General features: G+C 50.1%; 1 pseudogene; it reads left to right on the forward strand.

The window, feature by feature from the left end:
* The first annotated feature begins 13,966 nt into the window (after positions 1 to 13,966).
* LOC147737501 (uncharacterized) overlaps positions 13,967 to 26,085 on the forward strand; it is a 42,316-nt pseudogene continuing 30,197 nt past the window's right edge.

The raw sequence follows: 26,085 nt of genomic DNA on the forward strand, positions 1-26,085 counted from the left end.
CAGGGGAAAAACATTACCTATGCTGTGAATGCCAGAAATAGCTATTTGATAGGCAGAGCCTCAATAACCATAAGCGACTCCATACTAATGAAAAACATTATGAGCGCCCTGAATGCCAGAAAAGCTGCAGAGAAAAACGCTATCTCACCATGAGAAGCTCCACACTGGAGAAAATCCTTATGCCTTAAAAGCTTGTATCTGAAAGACAGAGTTATGCTTCATGAGAGATCCCACTCTAGGGAAAAACCTTATGAGTGCTCGAAATGCAATCAAGGTGCTCACTAGAAGAGTGAACATCATGTATGTGTGTTCTGAATGTCAGATAAGGTTTAGTCTCAAATACAATGTCACTTCACAAGAGAGAATTCCCACTGAACTAAAGCCTAATACAGGAGGGGAAAGCCAGAAATGTTTTACTCAGAAAGGAGATCTCACTAAACATGAGAAATACATCCATATGAGGTGAACAGTAAGGTGTATCTTGAGTTGCAGAAAAGCTTCTAACAACCTGACTTTACATGAGAGAGCACATATTGTAGTTGCAATAGGATTCATCAAGAAACTCTCGCGGGATAACTTAGGTTGCCCGCATGCAACCTCCAAAGAAATTTCAGGCCTGGAATTTTTTTAAATTGCAACCGAATCCACAATTTGAGTATCTGAAAGTTACAAAACTCTTAAGGTCTTTACTTGACACAGAGAAGTGTTAGTGCTTGCAAAAATCAACTAATTGCCCAGCAAATCACAATATTAATGTCTTAAATTTTACTCCACCCAAAAGGTTTCTACTCACCCTTGTTTCTTAACATATGACTGATATCTATTTTTTCATGATAAGATTAAGTCTATGCGGAGTTCCTCAATGAAGAACTCCGCAAAGTGACAAAAAAACTCTGGCGGTCTACGCGGAGTTCCGCAAGCATCGGAGTGCGTAAGGGTCATGCCGTTTGTGGTGATTTTGATCTCCTGGTGTTTGTCCCGCCCTATAAAAATAATTGCGAAAGGCACCATGTGCAGCATAAGAGGATGCAGCTGCTTCTACTCAAGCGGCAGCTTTGTGAATGCGAAGGAAGGTTTCTCAATGCGAGTGGTGTGACCGGCCACGACCACTTGCATTGAGAAATCCGACGACCCGCTTTGAGAAATCTCGCCAGGTGGTTGATTTTGCTTGCCTACTAGACCATGGCGAGCGCGAGCAAGGACAAATCTCATCAGGAGGTGGATTTTCTTCGCTCCAGCACATAACGTTGAAGAGTGTGAGCGTTGAAAAAAACCTTGCTACGCTCCACGGAGTTTTTAGGAACTACGTGAGCTCCGTGGAGTATGGAAAACTCCGCCTGCGGAGTTCACCACCCAAAATGAGATAATATACAACAGCAGGAAAACATAACAAACCAGTTACTTGCCTTTGGTAACGCTCTTTCTGGTCGCTACTCCTTTACCTGCAGATTCCTCACCTTGTGAATATTCCCCACACACCAGACTGGGTCCTCCAACTTTAAAGCAGAGTAGGAGACAACATGCAGCTCAGTGTCAACGTCAATCTGCTACAGAAGTGACAAGCGGAGACTCAAAGAGGCACTTCCCAGGCGCACTGTGAACAACTACAGAGGCCTATGAGTTCATTATCTCACAGGTCTGTATCACATATGCAGGCCCTGGGCAGATATTAATTCACCATTTTTACCATGATTAGAATTCAGATGAGGCCTTTTCATTTCTCAAAATTCTGATTGTGTTCTCAGCAGCAAGTGTATATATAAATCGTTGAGTGATGACTGCGCAGTGCTCAAGATGAAAGTGATATGATGATAAAACAGTCCGATCCGCATTTTGTACACAGAAACGGGGCTGTAAATACTTTTGTACAATACAAGTTAAGCAATGGCGATTCTTAGAAGACATAATTTATATGAAATAGTCCCTGTATAGTTAATGTTTCGACCGTTCCAGTTAATTACCATGGTCTCATCAGGACGGTAGATCGCCCCTCTCCAATATGCTCTTCAACTATTTTCAATACAACCCAGTAAGGATTCTTCTGTATCTCGGGGCACTGTACCTGGGAGGAAGTCAAATTCAACTAAGCGGTTCCAGCTCCTGTTCGTCGGACCAAACAACTGCAGCCAGTGAATCCTCGGTTCGCTGTCAAACAAGTTTAAGTGACTCTTCCTGATGAGACCATCATCATTGACTGTCTTGTCTGTGAGAAGCTGCACCAGCCCTCCTGTGATGGTGGGCCGGAAAACCTTGACCGCTGATGGTGATGAAGTAGCAGCTTAATTTCCAGAAAGGCATGTTGGCCATCAGTTGTTGGATGGCCAACAATTGCATTAATAACTCTGCAAAAACAGAGGTTATGATATTCAGCAAATTACTGCCAAATTGGTCTTCTTCATGGTGGCCATCTTCTTTGGTGCCCCTTCCACGGTCAGTCACCAAAGTCAGAAATGTGGGCGTCATATTTGACGACAGACTGTCCTTTGTCCCTCATTTTTTTGTTTTGTTTATTTATTTGTTATTTTCAAACACCCACAACCAATAAGAGGATGGGCAATTGCCTTTACATGGAGGCCGACCATTAGGAAGAAGGAGATAGTGACATTGTTACACAATCAAGGTTATCCAACGATCCCAACTCAACCCCAGACACAGATACACCTCAATACCAGTATTGCCACAGTGTTAAAAGTTCCTATAATTCTCCATGCTACTGTGATTAATGTCTTCTGCATCAAAGCCTCATCCTACTCTTCCTCAGATGCCCTCCCCCTCACCCCCCTGCCGGCGCTACTGTCTTAAGGCTAAGTGGGATCAAATGCTGAGTCATATTGTACGGGTTCCCCAGGTGACCTCATTTTAACATTATTAAGCATCCTGACTACTATGAAGGCCGGGAATCGCCTCACGTTCTGCACCTCAATATCAAGATACCTAGTCTACTGGTCTCCCTCAGCCATTAATGCGCTCGCCTCTGAGTCAGTTTCTAGATCTGTCGCTTTCAGCTCTGTCACAACGGCCTCCCAGGCTCGCGCCGCCTCTAATGCCTTGTCATTATGGGATCTATGGGCTTGCTGTAATCGAACTGAGCTCTCGCTGTTTGCCCACTTAAGGAATGCAGATTTCCACCTTATATAGCTAGGGCCTGCCGCTGCTTTCCAGTGGGATGTAATTTCTCGTTTAGCAAGCACCAATCCCAAGTCTATGAATTTGCTAGTTAACTTTGTTTTGCTAGTATGCGGAAAACAATGTAGCAGGCAAGTCCCCCCATTCGGAGCGATCTGTCGCCCCGTTATATTACAGAGTAAAGCGGTTATCTCTTCCCAATATGTCCAATCTACAACGGGGCAAAGAGCCGTATTAACATGGAAATATTAGTTGATTTTAGCCGGCGTAAGATATGCCCTGTGCAATATAAAACATCGAATCAGCTGGAATCTAGCAATCCTGGTGCCCTTCCATGCTCTTTTAAGTATCTGCGACCAGGCTGCTTCAGGTATCTTTTTAGCTAAATCCACCGCCCACTGCTCACGTAACCTCTGCTGCGGTGCCAATCCCTCTCCCAGCATACGTTTATATCAACAAGTGACCGCCTTATACGTGTCCGCCGCCATCACTACACATTGACACGCCTCGCTCGTTGGCGTTTCCGAAAAGCCAGTGCCTCATGTCGTAGGAAAGTTCTCAGTGCAAAGTGTCAGGTGTTGTGTTTTGAAAACAAAGACTTGTTGTTTTGTACCATCCACCAAAGGCCTTCGTACATAATGAAGCATCGGGTGCACCCTCTTTCTGCGTCCCATGGGCTTTTTGGCTTTTGTTCTACAGAAGAGGCTGCAGACACTTCCATAGCCCTTTATGTAGTGTGGATCATGTAGAAGAGGTTCTAAGTGGGCATGCTTTCTTTTGTATTGGGCATGGCCACATTTTTTAATCTTTTTATTATTAACAGTCCTCATAAGACCATACAATTCAATACCATGTACAATTAGCCCATTGTGGAACAGTTCAGGCATCATCTGGGAATTACACATCCGAGAAACACAAGTGTCTTTCATGAATACAAATTGACTGCTCCTCCAAGGACTGCACTGTATAATTGACACGGACGAAAAGGCAAACAAGCAATCAGGAGGCGCACTGAATGTATACCCCCACCTGACAGGATGGTGACAGCCCCAGCCACCTGCAGGGGAAACGTGTCACCTTACTTAATAGCTGCCAGACGCTTTACTATGTAAGCTGACTGGTGGTTTACAACTGCGCTTACGTTAGGGCACCACATGTTTTTTCCAGCATAATATGGTGTACTCCCCCTGTGTGAGATGATAGCACCCACCGAAGACTGCACCATTGTGTAGTCTTTGACAGTGCACCTTCCATGTAATTCTGAACTGGGTCTTTAAATACGGTACATTTTCTGTGCCTATTTAATTCAGGTATACAAAGAATGTGGTACTACTTGTATACTAGGGTAGGACAAGGAAGATTGAATTTCTAAGGTGGCGGAAATGTTTTTGTCAAAGTGGCTTATACCCTAAACACCCTCCCGTACCCTGAACATAATGAGATTACGTAGACTACACCTCTGCGTGCCTAATGCTGCCAATTGCATTTCAAGACCAGTGATTAATGTGTCTTTATCAAGTTCAAAGCCATTAGGCGTTCCCAACCTGTCTGATCGAGCTGCATTTGTACATAGGCCTTCCTATATTGGGAGATGTATTCCTGCCTCAGTCTATAATTGCGATGAATACTTTAATACCCAGGCAAGAAGTCATCGTCGAGCTGTTTAAATATCCACCTGTCTTGCCACCTCTTCCCCACTCCATCCTTATCCAGTGACCTAGCCAGTGTGCCCTGGGCCCCAAGGGAAGAAAGGAAATGTGACCTCTGCCCTCTGTTTGGACTGTGGAAAACAGCAATAATCATTGTTCTGTGGGGCCCTCAGGCCTCTGTTTGAACTGTGACAAACAGGAGTTATTAGGGTTCCGTTTAAAACCAGGGACGAAATAATGGTTCATCGTCATCCCTTGCTTATCAGAAGGGTAAAATAGATTCATCTAACATTACAGTGTACCACATACAAATTCTGATTCTGTGTACAAATTAAAACAAGCAAAGGGGAGCTTTTGGCCAACATAGCCATTTCATCGTAGCTAGGTTTTCATTTGCAACAGTAATCCTCAGAGACCCAAGGGTTTCTTGATTGTGGTAGAAATACATTTTTAACTCTTCATTGTACGTTCAAGCACAGACCATAGCATAAAATGTTGTGATCTATGTAGGGAAAATACTCTGTGCACTGGAAAATTGTGTTAAAATAACAGAAAGTTGATAATAGCATTTAATACCTTCTCAAACCTGGTTTTATCTAGAAGAGAAGTCTGTTAATTCTAGCAGATTTTTGATACCACAAGGTAAAAGAAATTAGGGGATCTTTATCTGATATCTTTATCAGTAAATTATCTGAAATTATTGAACATAAACTTTTGCAAGTATTATTTCTAAAGATAAAAGAAGTTCTATATTGGTCTTTTCAAAACTAACCCTAGTGCGTATGACTAGAATAACCACCTCTCTCAAATCAATATTTTCCTTGGTTTAGTGAGAAAGCTAAGTGATCCAGGAGAAAGCAGGAACTGCGCATCAGTATTTTTCTTAGGAAGCTTCAAGTTAGAGAATGAAAACACTTTTTGGAATGCCCCAAAAATTGTGAAAAAGATATTTCAATATGTTTGACAAAAAGTAGAGGTACATATCTTGGCAATATTGAATTGGGAAATAACAGGAACAAATATGCACACCACATTACAAAAATATTAGACGCTAAATTTCAGCAATATAGGAAATACTGAGGTTCATGTACTAATAAATATTTGGTAAAAAGTGGTTGCTTGTAGAGTCAGCACACTACTGTGTCTGTGATTGATTTTAAATAAAGGCATTTTTTAATGCACCCCATTTTACTTTCAATGTCACAAATGTCCCCTTGGGTTACTACCTCCTGTTACTGTTTTTCAGCCCACATATGGCTTCAAAGCTTAATACATACCTTAAGGATGTATTACATATTCAGAAGAGAAACTATTAACATTCCCCTTCCAAATTCTGAATTGTTTAAATGGGCTTAGTACATTTCTAAAAGGGGTGTAGCATTTGCAAACTCTGTGAATTACCGAACCAGTGGATTTTTTTTAACAATAAAACCCTTGGTACATGAGGCCATTTTTCACGATTCCCTCCAAATTAAGTTTACTAATAATGTTAGTTGAATGATAACCGGTGCATGTACCTATTTAGGGTTAGTGTTGCTTCAGATCAAATAAAAACCATCACACATAACTCTTACACAATACTTAAAGACAGAATTTCTGACATCCAGCTTTAATGTTTTGTTAAATATATTTGCAAATGTTGTCACTTAAACAGGAAAGCAGCTAAATCGGTCTCTGGACATGAAATAGGATGTAATCATAATCTGCGGACTTTATTGCTTAAGGAAAATAATTAGTATTTGTTTTTCAATATGTAGGAAGCATTACATTAATGACATCACTGTATCCCACCTTTTTTCCTTTTCTGTTCTTTATTAATGTTTTTATTGTTTAACTTTAAAGATTGCCCGAAATTAAGAATTGTGCTCTACATAACTTGCTGTGTTACAGTATGTTGATTTTTATGTACAACTTTTGTCTCTTATGTGTATAGCAACTGATGTTTTGTTTTGGTTTAATAATCAGCTTATGTTTATTGGGTCTTATTATTCAATAAAATGTTTCAAACACAACAAATGGTAGTTGATATGTATTTACAACTGCAGCATTTTTATTGTATGGGCACTTTCAAAGGGGCCAAAAATATGGTCTGCGGGTTGACGGAGTACCACATTGGCATCAGCAGGGAGAGGTTTGGGCAGGTGATTGGGGGGTACATGTAAGGTTGGAAGTAGGGGGAACAAAGCATGTACATTGTGTGGACTGTGACTCCTGGAGTTATTGTGTGGGATACCATGCTACCCTGTAAATGAATCCCGTAGTGTTTATTATCAACAAACTTTATTCGGTTTTATAAAAGAAAAACATCTTCCAAGTTACAGATTGACAAATATAATATGTCCAAGTTAATCAGAACACAAGATAAAAATTCATGAATTACAGTACAGAAGTTAATCGCAGCTTGACCGGAGTCTAACAGCGACCCGTAAACAGTTAAGCGTATGCAAAACAGTGTAATTAGAGAGGAGTTGTAAAAAGATAAAAGCTGGTCTCTCCCACCTAAAACCCACTTTTTTGAGAATGGGAATAATAAATCACTTTCTAGGGACAGCATAGAATTTAGTAAACATTATAAAGTGCATCATGTCAATCTGGCTTCAGAGCTCAATATTCAACAGAAACGGCGGTCCTCTATTCCACTGAGCTATTGAGGCAAATAGCCGATAAAGGCCAGACAGCAGCGTTGGTGTTACTCGACCTCAGTGCGGCATTTGACACCGTGTCGCACTCCACACTGCTGTCACGGCCATCAGAGATTGGAGTAGAGGGAGATGCCTATGAATGGCTAAAGTCGTTTTTGGAAAATAGAAGCTTCCAAATCCATTGTCCCCCATTTAAGTCATCATCCTGACAGCTGAAGCATGGGGTTCCACAGGGCTCAAGTCTGAGCCCTACCTTATTCAATCTTTACATGGAACCCCTTGCCCGGATAGTAGAGTCATTCGGTGTCAAAATCATCACTTATGCTGATGATACGCAGCTGATGATTACACTCAGTCAGGAACAAGACGAGACAGCTATTAACTTTTCCTCCTGTCTCTCAGCTGTAGCTAGCTGGATGAACAATAACTGTTTGCGTCTAAATGGGGACAAAACCAAGGTGTTACTGATTGGTGGATCTCCCTCGGCATGGTCATCTGATTGGTGGCCGGTGGAACTCGGTCAGACCCCTGTCCCCACTGAATCAGCAAATAATCTGGGAATTGTGCTAGATACAGAACTTTCCTTTGAAAAGCATATTGAAAAGGTAACTGGCAAATGTTACGCAGTTCTTAAAACCTTGCGTAAGGTTCTTGACCTTGTACCTATCAGTTCCAGGAAATCCCTTATCCATGCCCTAGTCACCCCCCATATGGACTATGGTAATGCTCTCTTGATCGGTCTCAGCCAGAAAGGTCTCAAACAACTTCAAAGAGTCCAAAACATGGCTGCCCGTTTAGTCAGGGAAACACGCTTTGTTAAAACTGCACTGGCTACCTATTAAGGAGCACCTTCTTTTCAAAGCCATGTGCATTGCTCATCGAATTGCCCAAGGGAAAGGACCAACATATCTAAAAAAGCTTCTTATCATTCACCGTCCTAAACGTAATTTAAGGTCTTCAGGCAGCATGATGTTTTCAGTCCCTCGCATTTTTAGAGCCCGAATGGGTGGCCGATCATTTTGCTATCTAGCGGCCAACCACTGGAACAAACTTCCCTTAGAACTACGGATGGAACCCTCTGAGAGGAGATTTTGTATGAAACATCAAAACCCACCTTTTGTTCTCTAGTAGTTAGGGGTCGGTGCCCAGCTGTAGAAATTAACTGCTCATGGCAGGCTTGTTGGGTATAATGGAAGCCATCTATAGCGCGGGGACACACTGTTCGAGTGTAGCCATGCGCTCAACAAATGGTTTTATTATTATTAGGAGACTCATCGTCACAGCCACAGGGCATGAGGCACAGGACTCTGTGGGAGCCACGAGGGTGTGCCAAGATGTAATGGAAGAGGTTGAGCCGAAACCGGGTCAATAGAAAACGATCATGGATGCTTTTAAGCCCTAGAAGATAAGGTTCGGTGGTTGGTACAGTTTTTAACACAATGTACTTAACGCACACGAGGCTTACACAGCTCATTTTCCTCTCTATCACAGCGGCTCATTCTTACAAAACACTCTTTGACAAGAGAAAGGTCCCTCTTACATATGCGCTTAGGGTTAATGAATAGTTCCTACCTACCCTGGAGAGGCCTACTCTTACACCCCAAATCCAGGGGACGGAAAGCCAGTAAATCTGAGAGGAAAGGCATCCCAAATTCTATGTCAGGACCGGAGGCTCTGAATATGCTACTCTTTCTTCGCTTTATTAACAACAATTATTTCACAGCAGCTTCAGAAAAAGTCCTCAACAATTTCATCCCAATAGAGGAAAAAAACAATCCAAAGAAGAATCCAACAGACTACAATATCCATGAGTCCATAAGGTAGGATCAGCCACAAGTCCTTCCACAGTGTCTATGCACCCAAGAAGACCCCTCAGCAACGTTGTCCTTCCTCTTTCTTCACTGCTCCGCAGCACAAGATAAGTAACTTTTAGTGCTTCTCTCTGTTGTCTTAAATACTATTGTGTTTGTGGTTTATTGTACACATCGGACGGTTCGGGCCCGCTTTAAGGCTCAGGCGGGTTCCCTTATACGTCCGTGGGGAGTTCTGTTGACGTTTTGTTTTCTTTCAGAGTCCCTGGGCCGCAGGAGTGTTCTCCGCTCCTTTCGCGGCCAGCCCAGAGTGTGGCGGCGATATCAGGCCGCTAGGCGGAACTCCCGCATCTCGTTGGTCTGCGCGTCGCGTGTCCTCAAATGAGGAGACGTGCCGCAAACCCAATGGTCCGGTGAGCCTTGTCGCAGTGGTGCCGCCAACCTAAACGCCCCTTGGGGGTCCGGATTCCTTGACAAAGCCATTTGAGCAATTATATACGCCCCGGCGGGGGTCCGTATTGCGGCGCTGCCATGTTAATCGCCTGCTGTCAAGATTTACGGCACTTGGTTGTCAGATCCTTTCTCGCGCATTGGTGGCGGCTTGGTCATGTCAGTTTCACTGAGGACCTGCGCGCTGGAGGTAGGTGCCGCCTTAGATTCGGGTTTTTACTCCCGTGCTATAAAGCTTTGCAGTCTTGTTGGCTGCCTATATTTTCAAAGAAAGAAGGCAAATGATCCATGGTGATCTCACTATTGTAACCCTGTTTTTCAAACATTTGACATACGCCAGAACCACAGCAAAACTCCAGAAAAGACTCCAGCGCATTCAGAACGCCTCAGCACGCCTCATCCTTGACATTCCCCGACACAGCCACATCTCCGCACACCTGAGAGACCTGCACTGGCTCCCCGTCAGCAAGAGAATCACGTTCCGACTCCTCACCCACGCACACAAAGCTCTCCACAACCAAGGCCCAAGATACCTCAACAACCGCCTGACCTTCTACACTCCCACCCGCCAGCTTCGATCGACCAGCCACGCCCTCGCCGCCGTCCCCCGCATCCAAAGTGCCACAACAGGAGGAAGATCCTTCTCCTACCTGGCTGCCAAGACGTGGAACTCCCTCCCCATCCACCTCCGCCAGACCCAAGACCACCTCGCCTTCAGAAAGCAACTCAAGACCTGGCTGTTCGAGCAGTAGCGGACCCCCCTCCCCAATCAATCAATCAATCAAAGACATTTATAGAGCGCACTACTTACCCGTAGGGTCTCAAGGCGCTGGGGGGGGGGTGCCGTTACTGCTCGAACTGTCAGGTCTTCAGCCTCTTCCTGAAGGAGAGGTGGTCTCCTTCAGAGGGGGTCAGGCGCAGGTCGGTCGGGAGGGAGTTTCAGGTCTTGGCGGCCAGGTAGGAGAAGGACCTTCCTCCTGTTGTCGCTCTTCGGATGCGGGGGACGGGGGCGAGGGCGTGGTTGGCTGATCGGAGGTGGCGTTTGGGAGCATAGAAGTTGATTCGGTTGTTGAGGTAGCTCGGGCCTTGGTCGTGCAGGGCTTTGTGTGCGTGGGTGAGGAGGCGGAAGGTGATTCTTTTGTTGACGGGGAGCCAATGCAGGTCTCTCAGATGTCCGGAGATGTGGCTGGTTCGTGGGATGTCGAGGACGAGTCTGGCTGAGGCGTTCTGGATCCGCTGGAGTCTCTTCTGGAGCTTGGCCTGGGTGACGGTCTTCCTGGTCTCGGTTGGGATCCACCGGAAGATCTTTCGTAGCATGCGTAGGATGTTGAAGCATGCCGAGGAGACGTTGTTGACTTGTCTGGTCATGGAGAGGGAGGAGTCCAGGATGAAGCCCAGGTTGCGTGCGTGGTCTGTCGGTTTGGGTGCGGTGCCCAGGGCTGGAGGCCACCAGGAGTCGTCCCAGGCGGAGAAGGAAGAGCCCAAGATGAGGACCTCCGTCTTGTCTGAGTTCAATTTCAGGCGGCTGGTCGTCATCCACTCGGCTACCTCTTTCATCCCTTCGTGCAGGTTGGCTCTGGCGGCGGCGGGGTCGTTGGTCAGGGAGAGGATCAGCTGGGTGTCGTCGGCATAAGAGATTATGTTCAGGTTGTGTTGGCGTGCGATGGCCGCGAGGGGGCTCATGTAGACGTTGAAGAGGGTGGGGCTCAGCGAGAATCCTTGAGGGACGCCGCAGATGACTTCGGTGGCCTCTGACTTGTACGGTGGTAGGCGGACTCTCTGTGTTCTTCCGTCGAGGAAGGAGATGATCCATTCCAGAGCCTTCTCCTGGATTCCGACGTTGCTGAGGCGCTGAACTAGGGTGCGGTGGCAGACAGTGTCGAATGCCGCGGAGAGGTCCAGGAGGATGAGGGCCGCTGTTTCTCCGTTGTCCATCAGGCCTCGGATGTCATCGGTGGCGGCGATGAGGGCGGTCTCGGTGATGTGGTTGGCTCGGAAGCCAGACTGTGAGGGGTCGAGGGATCCATTCGTCTCAAGGAAGTCGGCCAGCTGCTTGTTGACGGTCTTCTCGATGACTTTGGCTGGAAACGGGAGGAGCGAGATGGGGCGGTAATTCTTGAGTTCGGTGGGGTCCGCTGTGGGTTTCTTGAGTAGAGCGCTGAGTTCGGCGTGCTTCCAGCTCTCCGGGAAGGTGGCGGTGTCGAAGGATGTGCCGATGATGTCTCGCAGGTGGGGTGCGATGACAGCGTCGGCCTTGTTGAAGACGTGGTGGGGGCAAGGGTCGGTCGGAGATCCGGAGTGGATGGAGTTCATCGTGCGGACGGTGTCTTCGGTGCTGATCGGAGTCCAGGCGCGGAGGGTGGTGGTGGTGGGTGGTGGTTCGGTCGTGGTGTGCGTTGGTTGGTTGTTGAAGCTGTTGTGGATGTCTGCGATCTTGTTGTGGAAGTAAGAGGCGAGGGAGTCGCAGAGGTCTTGCGATGGGGTGATGTCGTTGTTTCCTGCGCTGGGGTTGGATAGCTCTTTCACGATGTTGAAGAGTTCCTTGCAGTTGTGTGCGTTGTTGTCCAGCCGGTCCTTGAATGCAGTTTTCTTGGAGGCGCGGATCAGCTGGTGGTGCTTCCGGGTGGCAAGCTTGAAGGTGGTCATGTTGTCCGGTGTTGGTTCCCTTCTCCAGACTTTCTCGAGGGCTCGGCAGTTCTTCTTGGAGCTCTTGAGTTCGTCGGTGAACCATGGGGCTTTCTTGCTGCCGGGTGTGCTGGGCGGGGTCCTCAGCGGGGCGAGCTCGTCCGCGCAGTTGCTGATCCACTTCGTGAGGTTGTCGGCGGCCTGGCTGGGGTTCGCTGAGCTGGCAGGAGGGTGCTGGCTCAGGGAGGTGGCGAGCTGGTCGGCTGTGATCTTGTTCCGGCTTCTGTGGGCAGCCTGTTGCTGGTGGTGGTGGGTCGTCGTTCTTTTGAAGGTGAAGTGGATGCAGCTGTGGTCCGTCCATTGAAGCTCTGTGGCGTGGCTGAAGGCGATGTCTTTGCAGGATGAGAAGACTGCGTCGAGTGTGTGTCCGGCGAGGTGGGTGGGGGTGGACACCAGCTGCTTGAGTCCAAGATTGGCGAGGTTGTCGAGCAGGGTGCTGGTGTTGCGGTCGTTGTTGTTCTCCAGGTGGAAGTTGAGGTCTCCCAGGAGGATGTAGTCAGCGAAGGGGAGGGCGTGCGGGCTGACGAGGTCAGCGATGTCCTCGCTGAATTGGGTGCGTGGTCCCGGAGGTCGGTAGATCAGAGTGCCTCTGAGGGTGGTCTTCGGGTCGGTGTGGATCTGGAAGTGCAGGTGTTCGGCGGTGGTAAGGGTGTTGTCGGTGCTGGTCGTGATACGGATGGTGTTCCTGTGGATGATGGCAATGCCTCCTCCCATCTGGTTGGCTGTGCGGTCCCTCCGGGTGATCTTGTAGCCCTCTGGGATGGCGATGGCGAAGTCGGGCGCTGAAGAGGCGTTCATCCAGGTCTTCGTGAGGAAGGCAACGTCAGGGGCTGTGGTGTCGAGGAGGTTCCAGAGTTCGATGGCGTGTCTGTGGACGGAGCGGGTGTTGAGCAGGATGCACTTGAGGTGGGTGCTGCACCTTGAGACCCTCTGGGTGAGTAGCGCGCTATGCAAATGCTTTGATTGATTGATTGATTGATTGTAGGAGGGCTCTAGTTACTACCATTTCCTGCAGTTTGTGGGGGTTTAGTGTTGGTTGTGTTTCCTTGAACCATCTCAGGGGCCAGGTGTGTTGGACCTAGGTTTCTTATACTGTCCTTGGGTGCAGGTGACCTTGTTGCATAATGAACACTAAGGAGTTTTATGAAGAGGAACAGGTGCAATACTTACCCTTAGACGATCAATTCTTTGAGGCAGTGGACAAGTCCATTTTCAAGTGTGTGAATGATGTGGTTGGTCCGATGGAGGAGCGTCTATCTAACAGCATTATAGTGGAATGTGCCAAGTTGGCTTACTCCCAGTTGGGTCCCCGGGGTCCGACACCTACTTTACCCCAGGGGGAGGGCCCCTCGTTGCCTAAGAAGGGCCGCATGGAGGAGAGTTTGATAAGGACGCTTTTGACCACCTCAAAAGTGCGTTCCTCGCAAAGACGTCGGTTCCACCGCCTCTGCCTGCCCTGGCTTCGAACCCCGTGGAATCCGTTGCCCCGGACTCTCCGTCGCCTGATGGGTGTTCACCAGCAGATTCGGACGATGAAGAATGGTCTTCACGGTCATGGCGTCCAGCCAGTTTAACTGCCTAGTTGCCTCAGGATTCCTCGGGCATGCTGGATCCAGATGAAATTGTTCATCCACTTTCGGCGGCCTGGACTCCGGGGGACAAGGTGGCTAAGTTTGTGGCAGGTCGCCTCCGCAAGCCCTTGGAGAAGGATGCTTGGAGTTGCTTGAGAGCCGAGTGTCCTCGTCCAACTTTGGAGGGGACGGTGGCCCATACTCCGGAGCTTGACTCCAAAATGGCCACCTTCATGTCAAAGTTTACAAAGGATCCCCGTAATGGTATAGACCGCTCCTGGCGTTCCTATCAGGACAAGCTACTAGACGCGGTGGGGCCCATGACGAAGATCCTAGATATGGCAGAGGAGACAAAGGTAACTGGTTCCACCATATCCCCAGAGGTTTTGATGAACTGGGCTCAGCGGCGATTATCTTTTTGGGTAACGCCAATTGTGCTCTGTCAACTGAACGTAGGCGTTCACTCCTGATAAAGCTTGACCCTAAACTGGTTGACTTGGCCTCTTCAAAGGCTGGTGCGGTGGCGCAAGAGGGCCTTTTGGAGATCCTTTTGTGAAGGATCTTGGGAAATTTGTGGCCACTTTCACTAGTTTAGACAAAGCCCAATCCAACATTAACATTAAGCGGGTCCTTCAGTCTCGTTTTTCCAATGGGGCCGGTCGTGGTAGGGGCCGAGCGACCGGCCATTGCGGACAACACAATCCCAGAAGGGGACAAGGCTCCGAGTGGGGTCAGTATAATACTACCGCCAATTTCATCAACTTCTGTCAGACAAGAGGACAGAGATCCCGTGGCCGTGGAGGATACTGGAACAAAGCAGGCAGTCCTGCACCCAGCGGTAAGTCTGATTTCCCCTTCTCAGGTCCGTATTGGGGGTCGGTTAGCGGCCTTTCAGGAGGTTACAAGTGATGCTTGGGTCTTACAGACAGTTCGGGGTTTCCACAGCGTGTTTTACGATTCACCCGCCAGACAAAACTTCCTTGTCCCATCAGTTCAGGGATTGGATGGCGAGGCTGGACCTCAAAGATGCCTACCTGGCCATCCCAAACCACCCTCCACACCGCTGGTTTCTTCAATTCCAATGGAGGCAGCAGGTTTACGAATTCACCGTCCTTCCGTTCGGGCTGTTCTCCGAGCCCTGGTGCTTCACAAAGGTCCTCCATCCCACAGTGGAATTCCTTCGGAGTCAGGGTGTTCGGATGATTGTTTACTTGGACGACATTGTGGCGCAATGCCCTCAGAAGCTGGCTGCTCAGGTGCGGCAGATGGTCTCTCTCCTGCAAAACTTGGGGTTCATTATCAATGGGGACAAGTCAGTCCTCTCCCCAACGTAGAACATAGTCTTCTTGGGTTTTGTGGTGGATTCAGTCCATGCGTCTCTAAGCCTTCCTTCTTGGAAGATGACCAAGATTCAACATCTATTGCGTCAAACCATCTCAAAATCCCACTCCTCCCTCCGCCAGATTGCCCGAGTGGTGGGGCTCCTTTCCTCGCCCATCCAGGCAATCTTTCCGGGGCCTCTGCACTACAGGGCATTGCAACGCCTGAAGATGCATCACCTCAGGAGAGGCTTGTCATACGATCAGTCGGTTCCTTTGACGGATGAGGTCAAATAGGAGATGGCCTGGTGGATTTCCCATATGGACGCCTGGAATGGCAGGGCAATTTTCGGGTCCATCCCCGACATTGTCAGAGAGTCCGACGCCAGCAGGTCGGGTTGAGGAGCCTGCTGCAGCGATTTTTCTACTGGAGGCACTTGGTCGTTAGACGAGCAAGAGCTCCATATCAACTGCCTGGAGCTTTTCGGGGGCTCTTTCGCAGTTCAATGTTGAACTACTTTGATTGTTTTCTTATTGTGTAATGCCATTGCTGATGTAAAGCACTCTGATACCCTTGGGTGGAGCTAGTGCTATATAAAACCTTCAAAATAAAATTTTTAAAAAAGGGCGACCAACCACCTAAAAATCGGAGAATCCAGCTTCCACTGGCTGGAGTCCCGCAAATGACGGGAATGCCAGTCTGCCACCTGGTTGGCTTGACCCGGCAGGTACTCCGCCGTCACCAAAATGTGGTGAGCCAGACAAAAACTCCAAAACACCTTCGCCAAGTTCGCCAGGGTTTGAAAGCGAGGACCGCCCAGATGGTTGATGTAATCCACCGCAGAGACGTTGTCCATTCTGAGGAGGACACATGAGCAAACTCTGTCCTTGGTGACCACATACAAAATACAGATAATAATATAGGCAAAACAATAATGATTAAAGGCACAGAATAAGTAGGGATAGAGCAGCGAGTTGCAGGAACCTGAATGTAATTGTAGAGGAACATTTATATGATGTAGTGAGGATTCAACGGACATAGTAAGTCCAGGAGGTAAAGGGAGGGGGAGGGGAGGTGACTAAAGGAAAAAGGGAGGGGTGAGATGAGGGAAGGGGGACAAGACTAAGGAGGGAGGAGGAGAGGTTGTCAGGAAGGAGATCAGGGATTTAGTTTTCCCAGAATGTGGTGAGTAGATGAATTTTCAGGTCTTTTTTGAATCTGGGGTAGGAGGGGTTGCATCGAAGGTCTTTGGGTAGGGCATTCCAAATGGCTGGGGCCTTACCTGAGAAGGAGTGGGATTTGGAGGCAGCTTTTTTGAGTAGGGGGGGAATGAGAAGGAGAGTGTTGGAGCTTCTCAGTGTTTGGGTACAGCCAGCTTTTTTAAGTTTATTTGAGAGGTAGGCTGGGGTCTTCTGGAAAAGGGCTTTGTGAGTTATGCGGGCAATTTTGCAGGAGGATCTGCCTTCAGTGGGGAGCCACTTTTGGGACTTGAGGGCAGGGGAGATGTGGTCCATGCATTTACAGTTTGTTGTTAACCTGGCGTCTAGGTTGAGAACGGATTTGAAGGGGGCCAGGTGGATTTTGGGGGTGCCAGAGAGAAGGGCATTACCATAGTCTATTTTGGATAGTACAAGAGTCTGGATAATTAATTTGAAGTCTTACAGCTGGGATAAAAGGTTTGATTTTTTTGAGATGGCAGAGAGTGAGGAGAGCACTTTTTGCAGAGTTCTTGATGTGGGAGTTAAGTGCGAGTTTATTGTTGACAGTGATGCCTAGTGATTTAATCGAGTCGGCGAGGGAGAGAGAGCAGTTTAGCGCATTAAGGTCGGCGATCCATGTTTGGATTGGGAGTGGGTTGTTTTTGGGAGAGAAGAGGGTGATCTCAGTTTTTTTAGGGTTGAGTTTCAGATGATTGATGTGGAACCAGGTTTGGATCTTGTTTAAGGCTGAGTTAAGGTGTAGGATATCCGCATGGGATTTAATTTTATAGTACAGTTGGGTGTCATCGGCATATAGGTGGTAGTTGATTTTTTCTTGTTTGAGTATCCGGGTAAGGGGTTCCATAAAGAGAGCGGGAGAGAGGATGGATCCTTTAGGGACGCCAAGGGAGACAGAGGTTAGGTTAGAGAGGCAGTTTTGAATTTTAATTTTTTTGTGTTCTATGTTAAAAGTAGGAAGTGAATCAGTTAAGGACCGTGCCACTGAGGCCGAAGCGGTTTTTGAGTGTGCTTAGTAGGGTTGGGTGGTAAACCGTGTCAAATGCCGCAGAAAGGTCAAGAAGGATGAGTAGGTAGGTATCACCCTTATCCAGGGCTAGGTGAATATCATGGACTATGTTGAAGGGGGCGTGGCTTGGATGCCGAGGAGGTAGGCAGCGTGAGCTCGGAGCTCCGTGCCCGATCCCGGAAAATATCCTGAAAATCTGATCGGACCCCGAGGTAACCGATACCATCCGGTACTGGAAGGTACTGCGGAGGGTCCGGGGCCCACGGAGGACGACACCGAGCCATCCCACAGCAGTGTTTCGACTTTGAAAGTTGGACCCAGGCGAGAAGTCGCGGACCCCAAAATGGCGGCGAGGGCATGAGATCGGACTCGACGGAGGCATCTGCCCAGAAACCCGCTGAGGACTGCTCCCTGACAAATCAGAGGTGTTGGCGGCCGCGTCGCGCCTCTCCCCGGGTGCCGAGTGGACTTTGGGCGCACCCTCGGACAGTGGCTGAGGACCGCCCCCTGGTAGGGGCGACGACAGTGCGGCAGTGACCCAGTGACGAGAGCCCCGGGCCCCTGGCACGTCTGGCGCTGGCCGGGCTGCGATCGCTCAGTGTTTCCTGCTTCTTGGTGCCAATCTGGGCCCGGGTACCCTGCCGGAGGACGAAACCCGACGGCACTCGGAGGGCGGCCAGGAACATACTCGGAGACCACCACCCAAATCGGCCCAGATGGGGAAGACGAAGGGGAAGGGAGATGGCGCGACCGATACTGAGGCTGCGGAGGGAGCGGAACGAGACCAAGCGGCATTGCAGCGGATGCAGGATCGTATCCTGGAGGCCATCGCCACCACGAAGGACGCCCTGCAACAAGATATAGCTCAGGTGGCGACGGGCTTGGGCCTCCTGAAGGCCGACCACGACAAACTTAAAGACAGGGTGAAATCCGTGGAGATCACGGTTAAGGAATTAGCCCCGGGCCAAGAAACGATGAAGGCCCAGATGGCAGACGTGATGGACCGCCTGAAGGTGCTGGAAAGGAGGGCCGAGGATGCCGAAAACAGAAACAGGCGCAACAACGTACGCCTAGTGGACCTGCCGGAAAAAATTGAAGGCGACGACATGGTGGGCTACCTTGATAACTGGCTGCGGACGGAGGTGGCACCAGAAGGTCTGTCCCCCTTCTTCTCCCTGGAACGGGCACATAGAGTTCCAGCGCGCCCGCCAGCCTTGGGCCTTCCTCCTCGCCCGGTGGTGTTCAAGTTACTCCACTACCGGGACAGAGACTGGCTCTTACAGAGGGCGAGAGAGGCAGGGCCCTTTCAAGTGGATAACAACAGAGTCACCATGTTCCCGGACTACACATTTGAGACGCAGCGACTCCGGGCAAACTTCCTGTCCCTCAAGCGGGAGCTCCGCCAGGAAGGCATCAAGTACTCCCTGTTGTTCCCTGCCAAGCTAAGAGTGGTGGTGGATGAGAAATCATTATTCTTCACGACCTCCGCGGACGCTTGGGACTGGTGGGACACTTATAAAGCGGGAACAGACGGTGCTAAGGCCAGGGAGGAGGAGGCTAAGGTGGCGAAGCCGGTCAGGCAGTCCCAACGGATCAGGAGGAACCGCAAGAGAACCGGGAAACCATCGGTGTCGCAGACGGAGGCGGAGAGGCAGGCGGCGCTACAGGCGGTAGTGGACTTATCTAGGACCGCCAGGACTCGGTCCGGGAAGGGCACGGAATCGGAGGACCCGGGCACGGGCTCGGAGACAGGACAATCGGAACTTGGTGGAGCCCGGGGCCCTATAGTGACGCCGCAGACTTCGGAGATACTGGAGGCGTGCTGAACTGGACTGGTGGAGTGAACTCGTTGGTTGGACACCGGGGCACTGGGCCCGCAGCAGTGGAACATTATTGATTGAGGTCTTGGGGAGCTGTAATGAGGGGATTGTGGGGTGGAGCGCGCGGGGCTGATTTGTTTGGAGGTTTTATCGCATTGAGCCGCGCCTTACTGGCCCATAAGGTCATCGCAGTGGGGACTGCGACCATTACCACCTTTCCTTGAGGGGTGGTCGGGAGTGTTGGTTTGGATGGGGGTACTTCCAGTTGCGGGGGGGCCTGTCCTGGGGGGGCGGGAGTTGCGAGCAGTTGGGGTTGCTCGGGGGTAGTTGTTGTTGGAGGGGTTCGGCTTCCTGTTTGGAGAGGGTGGGTGGGTGGGCCCGTGGTCGCGGGACTTATGCGGACATTGTTCTTTGCTGTATGGTCCGGTTGTGTAGGGGGGGATGGCTAGTACTGGGGCGTTGAAATGTGTGACCTGGAATGTGCGGGGTATGCAGTCCATGACGCGCAGACATAAAGTTCAGGCGTACCTCAAGCGTAGGGGGGTTCATATAGCGTTCCTGCAGGAGACACATCTTAATAAGCAGGAAGGGGAGGCTCTGCAAAGGCGCTGGAGGGGGCAGCTTTTCTACACAACATTTTCGGCTTTCGCAAGAGGGGCACTGATTTGGATACGGGCGGGGGTCCCCTTCCAGGTCTCAAAGTCATTGGTGGACCCTGAGGGCAGGTATGTGGCAGTGGAGGGGAAGCTGAGAGGCAGGGTGATATCTCTCTGTAATGTGTATGCTCCTAATGTAGACCTGCCCGCCTTCTTGTCTACCATCTCGGGCAAATTGGCGGGTTATTTGGCAGGGCCGGTCCTCTTGGGGGGGGACTTCAACTCGGTTGAGGATGTGTTACTAGATAGGTCCCATCCCCCGCTGCGCGCGTCCCCAGTGCATAGGGTCGCCAAGCGCAGGTTGGAATGGCAGGAGAGCTGGGCCCTCACGGATGCATGGAGAGCGTTGCACCCCACCGCTAGGGACTATTCCTTTCACTCGCACCTGCATGACTTGCATGTGAGGCTGGATGCGTTTCTTTGTTCGGCATGTGTGCTCCCCGCGGTGGGAGGGGCGGAATACTTGGCCAGGACGATATCAGACCACATCCCTTTGTTGATGTCTCTGGAATGGATGGTGACTGTTAACTGCGTGCCAACATGGCACCTGCAACCTGACACCCTGGACGATTTGTTGTTCAGGGAGGCCCTGAGTGAGCGCATTGAGAGGTATTTTGAGGAGAACAGTGGCTCGGCCTCCACGAGGGCGGTTGAATGGGATGCATTCAAGGTGGTGGTGCGGGGACACTGTATTGGTCACACGGCAGGGGCTCGGAGGACTCTGTTGGATGACTTAGATAAGGCTGAGACGCGGCTGAGGGAGTTGGAGAAGAGGCGCCCGAATCACCCTGAACTGCAGGAGGGGCTTAGCGGGGCACGGGAGGGGCTGGCGGTAGAGCTGGAGCGGCTGCGCAGCGTCGACCACAAGGCGTACATGACAAGGGCGCATGCGGAAGGTGATAAGGCGGGGTCAATGTTGGCTTGGCTTGCTAACCCAATCCGGGGGGGAATGCCGATCATGGGGATCCAGGAACCAGGGGAGGAGCCCTGCCACACTCAACCCGGGATCCTGAATAAGTTTTGTGCTTATTATGAGGGGCTCTATGAGAGTGGTGGAACGGGAGGGGCGGAGGAGCTTGAGGAGTTCCTGGACGGGTTACGATTGCCGCGAGTGGAGGACTCGGAGGCAGAAGAGCTAGGCCGGCCCATCTCTCTTGGAGAAATAGGTTGTGCTGTAAAACAGATGGCTAGGAATAAGACCCCGGGCCTTGACGGACTACCGGTCGAATTTTATGGCAAATACCTAGAGTACCTTGCACCGAGGCTGTGCGAGGTGTACAACGAGGCACAGGAGAGGGGCCGACTCCCGGGCTCCATGTGCGAGGCCCTCATGATCCCGCTCTTGAAACCGGGCAGAGAGGGTGCGGCGCTGTCCTCGTATCGTCTGTTGTCTATGTTGACGACGGACTACAAGATCCTCAGTAAAATTCTGGCCAACAGACTGCTGGTACACATGACAGGCCTGGTTCACGGTGACCAGTGCGGTTTCATACCGACGCGCAACACCACTCATAACATTCGTAGACTCACGAGACTGATGGGTGCGGACTGGCCGGACGCCGTCTCCCCATTTGTCCTATCCATTGATATTGAGAAGGCATTTGACAGCCTTGAATGGGGATACTTGTATGAGGTGATGCGTCGCTTCGGGCTGGGGGACGGATATATAAAATGGACCAAGGTCCTCTACACCGAGGCGGTAGCGAGGGTTCGGGTGGGCACACTGATCTCGAGACAATACCCAATTAAGCGTGGCACTAGACAGGGCTGTTCCCTATCCCCGCTCCTATTCGCGTTGGCGATGGAACCCTTCGCTGCGGAAGCCAGACTGGGCCGCCACTACGCAGGTTTGTCATTTAGAGGGAGGCCGCACTTCATCTCCCTGTACGCAGATGACTTGCTGATGTTTTTGGCCGATGCGGGCCCCGAGCTCCAGGGGGCGCGGCAGCTACTGGGGCAGTTCGGTAGGTTGTCGGGCCTGAGGGTTAACTGGCCTAAATCATGTCTGTTTCCCCTGAGGCCGGGAGAACCGTGCCCACTCACTGCTCAGGGACTCCGATGGGAGCCGCGCTGTCTGCATTATTTGGGGGTCTATGTTTACCACGCCCCGTCCGACCTACTGGATGGCAACATCACTCGCTGTATTAACGCCCTGCGGGGGTCCATGGACTTCTGGGCAACTCTGCCGCTCTCCCTGGCTGGTAGAATTTCCCTGCTTAAAATGATAGCCCTGCCCAGGCTTTTGTACTATTTTAGGACACTACCGGTATGGGTCCCAAGCTCTGTTTTCAAACGCCTGAGGTCACTGGTCATAGCGTTCTTGTGGGGCGTGGGTAGGAGGCGCATAGCGCTCGACACGCTGTTGCGCCCCAAAGATGAAGGGGGTATGGCAGTGCCGGATTTTGAAGGGTATTACCTAGCTGCGCAGCTGCAGACGTTTACTCAGGAGGTGGCGAGAGTGTATAGAGGCCCCGAGGACGCGAGAGTAGAAGGCACCCCGCGACACGTTCTGGCATATATTACGCTGCACCAGAAACTCCGGATGGGAGACCTGACGGTCGAGGAACAGACGTTCCGGCTTTGCTGGGACCGGGCCCGTAAGCGGGCGGGTGTCCGCCTTATGTATGCCCCCGAAATTCCGCTGGGAATGGTCACTGCTCTCCCACATGGAGGTGACTGGTCGCGCTTGCTAGGATGGGAGGAGGCGGGAATACAAATGCTGGGTGACCTCTATGAAGATGGGGTGTTGCTGCCGTTTCGGGACCTGCAGGAGCGATTTGACCTTCCGAGGGGCGACTACTTGCTGCACGCAGCAGTCACGGGCGCCATGCGAGCCCACTGGGGGGAAGGGCTGCAGGAACCGGGCACCTCGATGGCCTGCCAGTATGCCATGATGGCGGCGGGAACCTTTAAGGCTGTCACGTGCCTGTACTCTAGGATGCAGCGGGAGGCCTTGCAGCCTTTGGCAGCCCTGAAGGCCAAGTGGGAGCTGGACCTCCAAGTGGAGATACCAGACACGACCTGGGGCCAGTTGCTAAGGCGGGCACGGAAGAGCTCGAGGAATGCCAGGTTCCAATTGATTCACTTTTATATCATTCACAGGGCATACCTCACCCCCGGGAAAATCCAACAGTATTTTGGGGCGACCGACGCTGATTGCCCCAGATGTAACACAGCTGGGGCGGATTTGTGCCATATGCTGTGGGATTGCCCCTCTTTGGGAGATTATTGGCAGGAAGTTGGACGGGCCCTTAACGTCGCGACAGACAGGGATCTCCAGTTTACAAAAGCGGTTGGCATCCTTCATTGGTTCCCACACACACCTAGGAATAAGATGACTAGTAAATTTATAGATTTAGGGCTTATCCTAGCCAAGCGGGAGATCACAAGAAACTGGAAGTCCAGAGTGGGGCCCACGTATAAAAGATGGTATGGGGAATGTCTGAGATGGGCCGCGTGTGAAAGTACCCTACGATACCAGATGGCCTGGCGGTTGAATGATGAGAAGGCACTGGAAAGGGCGACTGCATGGGAGGTGATGGTGCAGGCGCTCCGGGATATGGACAATGAGGGGCAGGATGGCGAGAGCGAACTAGATGGAGCAGACCCTAACACTACACAGGAGAACACACCTTAGCGAAAGATTACTTCCTCCTGCAACACACCAGACACTTTTACACTGCTAACCCAGCACAGAGCGACCACAGGGGAGGGCGGGTAGGAGGCTGTTTTGGAGGGATGTTGGGGTACCGAAATTTGGGGAGGGGGAGGGGTGAAAATCATAAAAGCATCCCAGGGTTATTCGCTTGATGAAGCGGTCGGACAGTGTAAGGAGCTACAAGAAATGGACAGAGATAAGGTCACCCGCGCCAAGATCGAGGTGAACCCCCCGGATGGAGATCGACTGGAACACACTAAGCTTGTACATGATATGTTTATATTGCTAAGTATATTGTCTGTACGTTGATATTGGTGATGCAATAAAAATGATGTTATAAAAAAAAATGGACTATGTTGAAAAGTGCTGTTTCCGTGCTGCGCCCTTTGCGGAAGCCGACTGAAGGGGGTCGAGCAGGTTAAACGCATCAATGTGTTTGTCCAGTTGGAGGAGGGCACAATTTTCCAGGGCTCTGGAGAGGAGGGGAAGGTTGGAGATAGGGCGGAGATTTTTAGGGTCGTTGAGGTCAGCTTTGAGATTTTTGGGGATGGGAGTGATTCGCCCGAGTTGAAGGGAGATGGGTACATTCCCTGTTGAAAGGGAGGCGTTGATGATGTTGGTCCAGTAGGGGACGATGACATGTTTGAAATCTTGGATGAGTGCGGAAGGGAGAGGATCTTTTGTGTGGGAGGAAGGTTTAATTTTGGCTAAAATCTTGAAGACCTCCTGTTCTGATACAGGGTGGAAAATATGCCATGAGGTGTTATTTTTAAGCGGGAGGGAGATGGGTTCTGGAGGAGTGAGAGAAGGGAGGGGAGGAGAGGGGGTCAGGGAAGTGTTCAAAGGGGGAGGTAAAAGAGGTGTGGAGATCAATGGTGGTTGGGGGGTGGGCGAGGGTAGAATATTGAGGAAGGAGCGTTCAATTTTTTCGATTTCTTTCACAGAAAAAGTTGGCAATTTCTTTGCATTTGTTAGTGGAGGCAATTGGGTTAAGGGGTGCCGGGGTGATTTCGTTTCTAATGATGTTGAACAGTTCTCTAGGTCTGTGTTTGGCATGTTCGAGTTGGAGACAAAAGAATGACGCTTTCTCTGAAAAAATGTGTTTTTTGTAAGAAGCTCTTGCTGTTCTAAGGAGGGTAAGGAGGCCTGGGGAGGGGTGTTATCTCCATCTTCTTTCTGCCAGTCTCAGCGAGTGTAATTCTTTGTTACGGTCCAGGGTGAACCAAGATTTAGAGGGGGCATTTTTTTATGTTTTAGTTTTCAAAGGGGCAAATTGGTCTAACACCTCTGTTACAGTTTTGTTGAAATGCTCCGTGAGGTCATTAGCATTGGAGGGGGGGGTAGGGCTAAGTTGAGATTGGAGTTTATGCTCCAGTGCTCCAGGAGTGATTTGTTTAAAGTTTCTAACTACAACTGTAGTTTTATTAATTTTTTTAGGGGCCGGGAGGTCAGGGGGGATATTGTGAACAGAATGAGATGGTGGTCCGACCAGTCGATGGGGATGACGTTAGATAGGGATGTCAGATCTGGGCTGGAGATGATTGCGTCTAGGATGGCTCCTTTGGCATAGGTAGGGGAGAGGCAAAGTTGCTTGAGGTCGCTAATCTTGAGGAGATTATTTACGAGGCTGATTGCCGGGTCATAAGGTTCATTCCAGTGGAGGTTGAGATCTCCTAGGAAAATGTTTTTGGAGCTGGAGAGTAATGATTTAGTGAAGAGGTCGGATAATTCTTCAGCAAAGGGAAGGGGTTCACCCAGAGGATGATAGATGGTATGCATTTGTATAGAGGGGTAGCATTTCATTTTGAGTTTGGCGCCTAAGTATTCGAAGGTTGTGTAGTCTGTGTTATTATTAGGGGAGATTTGAAATTCTTCTTTAAAAATGATCGCTAGGCCACACCCAATTTTGTTCGGTCTATCTCTTCTGAGAATAGAGTAGCCAGGGGGAAAGAAGGTCGATGATGGGTGTCGAATGGTCTTTGAGCCAGGTTTCGGTAAGGAAGGCGATATCGATATCTTCGTTAAGAATGGTTTCTGAGATATCGGTTTCATGTCAGACAGCTGAACGGCATTTGGTAAGCATGCAGGTCAAGGGTTTGAGTTTGGCTGCAGGGGGGGGGTGAGTAATTGAATACTAGTGAGTTGGGGGGGTCTCGGGGAGCTAGGGGGGCTCCGGGATTCTGCTGGTTACCAGAATAACAGGGATACTGGAAAGGGGGGAGATCCTTTAGGTAGGAGGTCATTAAGGTAAGTGAGGCAGAGGGTAGAGAGGTCAGTGGCGGAGTAGGTGTTAGAGGTTTGTATGGGTCTGTGAGAGCAGCAGAGGAGTGGTGTTGTTAACCCATGTTTGGGATCTAAGTGTTTTCGTAGGTTAGCATAAGGGGGGCAGGAATGGGCAGAAGGTGGGTTTGTAGGATTTGAATCGATTGAAATCTTTCCTGAGTAGAGTAAGTTCGATAGCTAGGGTAACG

Source organism: Lissotriton vulgaris, chromosome 1_1 (genome assembly GCF_964263255.1).
Source record: "Lissotriton vulgaris chromosome 1_1, aLisVul1.2, whole genome shotgun sequence".
Classification (NCBI taxonomy): domain Eukaryota; kingdom Metazoa; phylum Chordata; class Amphibia; order Caudata; family Salamandridae; genus Lissotriton; species Lissotriton vulgaris.